The following is an 8,873-nucleotide window of genomic DNA, read 5'->3' on the forward strand; positions in this document are numbered from 1 at the left end:
ATTAATATGGAAATTGATTTCAATAATGCTGATCACCAAAAAATATTTCATTTGGCGATAAAACAAATTTTTGTGTTCTTGAAAGTGAAAGACTTTTTGAGGGTTATTATCTCACAAGGAAAAGTTAGGGTTTAAAGTTTATGTTTTTAAATACTAAATTTTTTTCTAAAACTTTCAGAATTTCTAGCATTAACTAATTTATTATACACATTTAGTTGAATTTAGGTGAGTAACTGCAATATTTGATAATTTATTTTGCTAATATGTTTCTCATTTAGCTAATGTTTTGATTTTTTCACCATGTACAATCTAAATGGCTAATATACTTTTTAAAAAGCCAATAAGAACATTGATAGAATTCTTCTATATAAGTACAATACTATGTCTTTGATGATAAAATACTATGTCTTTGATGATAATATTCAGAGTCTTTGTGCTAGAACATTGTGTTCATTGGCGAGCGAGCGCAGCGAGCCATGGTTCACGGCGTGAACCACATAGGATTGTGTAGCAATTCTCGGGGGTTGGAGAGCGTTAGCGAGCAGGGGGCGGAACCTCCTAGTTGAAAAAAATTAACAAAGGTCTACATTTTTTGGCGACTTTTAATTATGCTAACCTAACCGAAAAGTAACTTTTTCCTTTTTATTATTGTGTATAGTAAAAAGAGCAAAAACTTATTACTGTCAAAAAATTTCAATTGGAATCGAATTTCCTTTCAGCCCGTTAAAATTTCAACTGTAAATGCCTTTTTTTTAGAATGCGAGATATTTTTACCACACATTTAACAATTGATAATTCTGATAATATTTATGGAATAATTTAACTTAAAAATGTGATTCAAATAGATCAATCGGAAGAGCGGTCGTAAATTTGAATCTCTGTTAATTTTAATGAATGCTTGTTTTGTTATATCTTTTGTCATCTTTAAACAAGCCAAAAGCTTTTTTTTGCACACAAATAGGAAGCTTGTTTCGCCAAAATATTTATATACAAACCAAAATATTTTTACAAACGAAAATCTTTTTTTTTTGCACTCAATAATACAACTTGTTTCTTCAAAATATTTAAGTCCCGCAGTGGACTGATCGTTAAGACACGGTTCCCAGCAGATCACCAAAGTCAAGCATCACTAGCTACAGTGTGCGGGTGGGTGACCACTTGGATCAGTCTGCGTAAGGGACAAAAGGGTGTGCAGTATTGGTCCTCGTTAAACTGTGCCACCGTAAAGTTCTCGAATTCGCGTGCAGGTCGTCGAGTTACCGAAACGGGGTTGCCATTCCCTCCACAGAGGATCAAAATTGTGATGGCATGTCTTCGAATCATCTTCCTTGATGTTTCCCAGACCGTCGCCAATAGCCCATTGTGCAGCTCTAGTGCGACGTAAATTAACAACAATAACATCAAAATTTTACAAACATCAAAATAAAATATTTGAACCATAAGATGTGTATACTTTTTCATCCTTTTGAATTACGTAGTTTTAAAAGAAAAAATATGAAATTTGAACGTAAGCTGTAGAATAGTTTTAGGTAGCTCAAATGGATGAAAAATTAAAAGGCAAATTAAAGCCTTTTTCGACCAATCAAATAATAAATTATTACTAAAATTAGAATTTCTTACTAAGAGTGAACTTTGAATAGTAAAGATCTTATGAAAAACGAACTTGTGTTTAAAAGTAAGCATGTAGTACTTTTTCAATTCATTTAAAATTTTATTGTGAAGATGAAATAACAACAAATGCTAACTATGCATATTTTTATAGACTTTCTTCAATCCAGTTTCTTGGTAGGGAGGGTACATTATTTATGTCGCACAATGGGCTATTGGCGATAATCTGAAAACCATCCCTGAGGATGATCTGATTCAGTTTTCTTTAGTTCAATAGTTTGCCTATCGATGTTTTAAACAAATACTGAAAAAAAAATTATGATCTATTCCTAAAATGTAAATAATTTGCAACATGGTAATTCAAAATAACGTAGAAAACATACTATTGTTGCAGTTCATTTACGTCGCACTAGAGCTGCCCAATGAGCAATTGGCAACAGTCTGGGAAACATCCCAGAGGATGATCCGAAGACATGCCATCACAATTACTCTCTGCATTGGGATCATACGGATGGCACCCCTGTTTCGGTAGCCCAACGACCTGCACGCGAAGTCTAGCACTTTACGGTAGAAAAGTTTAACGAGGACCATACCGCGCACTCTCGATCCCTACGCAGACTAATCCAGAAAGCATACGAAGCGCGAGCATGAAAAATTTCGAAAGCTATACAAATATGGTTTCAATGGCTTAAATTCATACCGTGGTTTCATTCACATTCAAATGTCATGGGTAATTCATTTTTAATATAAAAATCTATATCAAACGCATATCATATTAAACATTTGGGGTTCCGCAGTGGACTGATCGTTAAGACACGGTTCCCAGCAGATCACTGAAGTCAAGCATCACTGACTACGGTCAGTGTGTGGGTGGGTGACCACTTGGATTAGTCTGCGTAGGGAGCGAGGGTATGCGGTATTGGTCCTCGTTAAACTGTGCTACCGTAAAGTGCTCGACTTCGCGCGCAGGTCGTCGGGTTGCCGATGTAGGGGTGCCATCCAGAGGCGTATCTATGGAAGGAAGCGCCTATGGCAAATCTCGCACTGGCGCCCTTCCTAAAATATTTATAATCTCTTTTTTGATGCGATGCGAAATAAAAGCGTTGTTTGAAGTATTTAAGCCTTTTGGCAATGTTGCAAAAAGAGCCGCGGTGGCTCAGGGGATAGAGCATTCACCTTCCAACGAGGTGAGCCGGGTTCGATTCCCAGCGATGACTGCTCGACACGATTTCCGTATCCGGCTTGCACCTACCACGGTGCTGACGTAAAATATCCTCTTTGGCGGATCATTGGTTACCCTTGCCGTCAGACTAACCGCGGGAGGCTTTCGTGATCCTCCTCTCCATGTAACGCAAATGCGGATTAGTTCAATCAAAAAAGTGGTCTGCGAAAGCAAATTTCTCCAAAATGCTCGATACAGGCGTTCTCTTGTCTTCTGAATCGGGTTCAAAATTACAAGGCTACGAAGTTGGACATCAGCAGTCGCAAACTCAAACAATTGGATCGGCTGTTCAACAACGTTTATAAAATTTTCCAAAAAGATTGCAACGCAATTTTTTTTTAATAGATTAATAAATAAATAAAAATTAACTACAACAATAAAATTATCTCTTTTTAATTATAATGCATTCAAGTGTGTTCGAAATCAATATTAGTTAGAAATAAAAAAAAAGTCTGCTTTATCATTTTTAAAGAAGATTCTCGTGCGTTTCTTCAACTGTCAATAACAATTCTAACAATTTGTTTAATTAAGCAACAAATACAATTAGGTAACAAAAATACGCACGCACAACAAATGTCTCTGAATTAAAGAAGAACTATAACATAACCAGATGATTACCCATTATTTTCAAATTTTAAACTGAATAAAATTAATTGTTTTTAGAAATAATCATGCTTTGCTAATACCAAAACAATAAAATCATCGAGATATAACAAATTCATTAAAGATCACAGTGTAAATAGTTACGATTTGTTATGACAATTACAAATAAAATAGCTACAATCAAATTTTATAACTTCGTTAGCTTTTTATTTACAAAAAACCGATGGTCTTAATATAATGGCCGAATAACTCCACCCCCCACATAACCGATAATAAGAAAAAATATACATATAGTAATTAATACAGAACTCTAGACAAAATAGCGACAATAATACATTCTTTAATGAGAAATAAATTAGAGGAAGTTGAAAATCTAGAAATAATTAATTTTTTAACAGTGAAAAAAAAAGGCAAAAAGTTAAGAAATAGACCAAAAAAAAAAAAATCAAATTATGAAAAATTTTCTTCGCATCAGAATGGAACAAATTAGAGAAAAAGCAGAAAAAAATTAAACAGATTTGAATCACAAGTTTGTAGACGTTCGGTGCGCAAAAAAATAAATAAATAAACGGACTACCCTGATAACTTTTGATATAATAATCAGATCTTCACGTTCTCCTCATGTCAATGGTTCAAGGAGGTGACTTAAAATATGCTAATTAATAAGTGCAGGGACAATATTTCAAATTACGAAATCAGACACTAAAACGTACTTTCTCTGAATAAACATGCCTTTTTTTTTGACTGATTTGGATTTCTGTACCCCTAAGTATTGGGGGTAGTCACAATATGAGAAGTAACTCGAGAGCTTTTCAATCGAATTTTAAAAAAATTTTCCCATAAAATACACTATAAAGGTCCTTTGTTAAAAAATATCTTTTCGTAAATATTTATTATTTTATTTATAATAGTCGTAAAAAAATTCAATTGTTAGATGTACATTTTTTACATTGTTTTAAAAAATACTACATTTTAGCGAAATTGATCAAATAGTCAAATTTATAGTCAAATAGTCAAATTTATAGTCAAAATAGAAATCAAATTTTAAATATCCGACTTTTTTTCAATTCTATTTCTCAGGAATCCTAACTCCATATTCAAACAACATGAATTTAGACCAACCTGTAGAACAGGGGAAAAAACTTTTTTTAAAAAAATAATCAAAATTAATTAGCTTTAAAATTTGCTTTTTAGGAAGAAGAGAAATATAAGTGATTGGAATATTTGAGGAAAAGAGGGCTTTTTTTGTATCTTTATGAAAATACATTATAAGAATGCGTATACTTCATTATTTAACAAGGTCTAATTTTTCAATATTTAAAATGCTTATTGTTTTTTTTATATTCTTAAAATAAGGATAATTATTTAATGAAAAATAATTATTGTGATTGTTACTTTATTGATTTTTTTTCAAGTAATATAATATGTAGTGATATAAACATAATGTAAGTGATATGTATTGTAAAAGACTTATAAAATTAAAAAAAAGTAATTATTTAATCTAATTTTTCTTTTCTTTTTTTTTTTTTTTGAAAAGGGAAGAAAATTGTAATCTGAAATAAAAGAAAAGATATAGGGGAAAGAAAGATGACAAAATTTTGCACCCGAGATGCTATGGAAGCGTGTTCCATAACTCGAAGAAAGGTTGATAAATATTAAATAAATGTAATTTAAAAGTACAAAACAAACATGTCTTTATGAATTAAAAAAAATCCATTTGTAAGTAAAAGGATTATTGAAACTTACACTTAAAGCATTGTTCCTTAATATAACCCTTCAAAGAAAAGAAGGAAAAAAAACAAGTGGTTAAACTCAAAATCTATCTATTTATGAATAGAAAGAGAAACATTTATCGGTTGTTGGAAACTATTTGCTGAACGTAATGAATGTTACGTAATAAACACAAAATTACTTACTTATCGCAATTATTTTTCAGGAAAATTAAGAAAATATATTCCCACTAACATTAGAAATTTTAACATTCGTTGCTTTTTTTATTACATATTATTTATAATTATAATGCATTAACGAGTATTTAATTATACAATATATAATTATTAATACAAAAAATCTATGTGCATATTAAATGTACTGTCATAAAACAGTAACAATAAAAACTAAAAAATATTATAAATTCTAATTTATAGCATTAAAAGGAGCAAATGTCCCACTCGATCTACACATACAGAGATGCTAACTTGCAACTTAATGGGGAACTTCTTTCTAGTGGTAGCAAAATTTATGTTTTGATGTTTTATTCTTGGTTTATGTAAATCTGATTTAAAATTATATTTTCCGCCACTACGTATGTATAATTCGAAATTTTCCATGAAATACAATTTTACTCTAGTTACCTTGTGGTAAGAATTTCAAATTTTACCAATATCATCTAAAATTTTGCAAGGTTTAGTTTTTAACTCTCTACCACTTAATAAAATATTTCGGAGAAATCTTACATCCCTGCATATCGACATCATTTCTAGAAAATATAACGAACGCATATAACGGTATTAATAATTTAAGTATAATGCATTAATTTAAATATTTAGGAAATGATTACTTACAATCAAAGAAAATCCTTGTAGTACACGTTGTTTTCTTAAATCTATGAACCAACTATAAAAGTCCAGAAGCTGCATCAAAATAGATTATAAAAATCTAAAGACTTTAAATATTTGATTTTCTTGGCTTAAATCTTGAAACATTAACTAAAACGAGCAGAATTTTTTGTATGAGCACCTAACTACTTATAACGCCTGCCCTTTATTTTTCAAAATAGTGGAAAGTATTCATTATTAAATCGTTCCATTGGTTTAAATTATTTGTAGAGCGAGTCATCAGAGGAACCTCCTATTTTTAGTATTTCACACTTTAGTGGCGGTGATTCCCACCATGGGTGGTAAAAATCTCCTGTTGAGGAAGAATTTACGCTAATTTATAGAAGGGGCTCTACTTGAAATCTATTCAGCAAATTCCGAAAACGTTTTTCAAAGAGATTTTAACCCCTGATAAAATTTAAGATTTACAAGCATTTCACTACAGAATAATTAGTCTAAGCAAGACTGGGACACCCCATGGTTTTCACATCTCTCTGTCCTCTGGTCATCACCATCTGGCCATCTGGTTTTTCTGCCTGAAGGGGTTCCATTCATTTCCTCCCCCGAAAATCGTTCTTTTAACTGGAGGTCTCACTTTCCTTAAGATAAGGGGAGAAAAATTTCTTTACGTTTGTCACCAACTTTTGTACTTCCAAAGTTTCTTTCGTTCGCCTTTCATTTTTTTAGTCTGTTGTACTACTAATTTTTTCATATAGATAAATATTTTAAATTTAAAGATTCAGCTTATATTATTATAATTTATATTTAACGTATAGCATTTTCAATTATACATAAATAATATCAAATAATCTAAGTAGAAAAGCATTTTTTCCAAATAAATTATTTTAAATTTAATTGACTGTCTAAGTAAACTATTTTAGATAAACGAAATCAATAAATATTATTTTTAGGATTTGTTTTCTGTTTTTATCATCTTATTATAAAAAAGGACACGATTTTAAACAAATACGTTATGTATTGCCGAGGAAAAAGGCATTGACTTATATCTGTATATTTGCTACTCAAGAGCTATAACATCATACATAGTACTACAATACACATTCAATACAATTCTACAATATACATTCTTAATGCTAGTACATATTCCATACTTTTGTAATCTAAATTATGTTATTAAGTTAATTATTTTACTTTTATATGTAACCATGATTTTTTGTGGCTATTTTAGTGTTTTTTTTTTTTTTTTCCCTTGTGCAATATTATAGTTTGACTCTGAGTTACAGTTTCAATAAAGTCTTATAATGTCTTGCTTGTTTATAATATTGGGAACTTCAATATTTATAACTCTTACTCGTGAATAACCCTTCTGAATGAACATTATTAAACTGTTTATTTTATCATCGTTTATACCTGGAAAAAAAAAATCTTTTTTTCGTTTTCCTCAAAAAATTTCACGTTAAGTTTGTGCTTTATTTTTCGTTTTTAGTAAAAAAAATGAAATTAATAATGCACTAAAAAAATAAAATAAATAAAATTCCCTGTAATTTTCTATAATAAATAATGAGCTTACATTTTGTCTTTTCATTTTTATCAGCGATAACTTAAATTCCTTCTATTACAGCTTTGACGTATCGTGAAGCAATAAGAAGCTACATTTTAGAAAAAAATAAGTTTAAATTCCTTTTAATTTAAATATGGGAGCCGCGATGGCTCAGGGGATAGAGCGTTCGCCTTGCAATGAGGCGAACCGAGTTCGAATCCCAGTTGATACGAATTCCGCACCCGGCTTGCACCGACCACAGTGCTGACGTGAAATATCATGGAAATATCCTCAGTTGTAGACGGATCATGGGTTAGAGTTCCCTTCCCGTCAGGCTAACCGTGGGAGATTCTCGTGGTCTTCCTCTCCATGTAACGCAAACGCGGGTTAGCTCCACGAAGGCAAATTTCTCCCATTTCTCGATATAGGAGTTCCCTTGTCTTCTGGATTGGGTTCAAAATTACAAGGCTACGGAATTAGGTCGGCTGTTCAACGACGGTTATAAAATTAAATATGGGGCTAAAAGTCTTTTTGTCAAAGGATTTTGATTGACATTAAATGTTAAATATTTAGGAAATTCTCTGAAATTAAAAATATTTTTATTGGAAAGTATCAAAAAGTTAGTAAAGAGAGTTATAATTATAATTATTAAAAACTCTGCATTATTCTTTAAATTACGATATTATAATTAAAATTTGGTTTTTGCCGAAATCATCGTAAATATAATAGTAGGAAAGAAAAAGCTACTTTTAATTACTGATTTATTTTAGTATTTATCTTGAATGTATTCATGAATATAAAGTTTTTTTTTATTTATTTCGAATCCTCTGTTGCTCAACTTGAAAGTATAATGAAAGAAAAAGTGTCTAGTGAATGAATGCAGAAACGTGTATGAATTGTTATTACACAGACGTCAAGTTGTTTAAAAAGAGGGGGTATGTGCAATGTTTTTTTTTTCTTATTTCCCCCATTTTTTTTTAATGTTGAATCCAATATAACAACTTAGATTTCCTGCGCTTTTCGAGTTATGTAAAAGCGCTGGAAACCTTGGCCCTCCTATTATCCCTAACTGAGGTGGTCTATGAGTTTTCAAACGAAGTTATTAAAAAAATGAAAAACAGTGGGAGGTTAAAATTGTTTAACGCTCGTCACCTACTTTGTTTTTATTATTAGCGGTTCCCTTTCATATTTCACTCCCCCAGTTATAAAAAGAGTTCCTCGAAAGACCTCGATGTCTTCTTTTCGAGCCCTCGAGGAAAGGTTAAATGTTGGATGCTTTTTTTAATTCTGCCATAACTTGAAAAAAAAATTAGTAAAATTTTTAATTAAAAAAATAATCGTT

This window comes from Parasteatoda tepidariorum, chromosome 9 (genome assembly GCF_982258835.1).
Source record: "Parasteatoda tepidariorum strain Cologne lab strain chromosome 9, Ptep-v5.0, whole genome shotgun sequence".
NCBI lineage: Eukaryota > Metazoa > Arthropoda > Arachnida > Araneae > Theridiidae > Parasteatoda > Parasteatoda tepidariorum.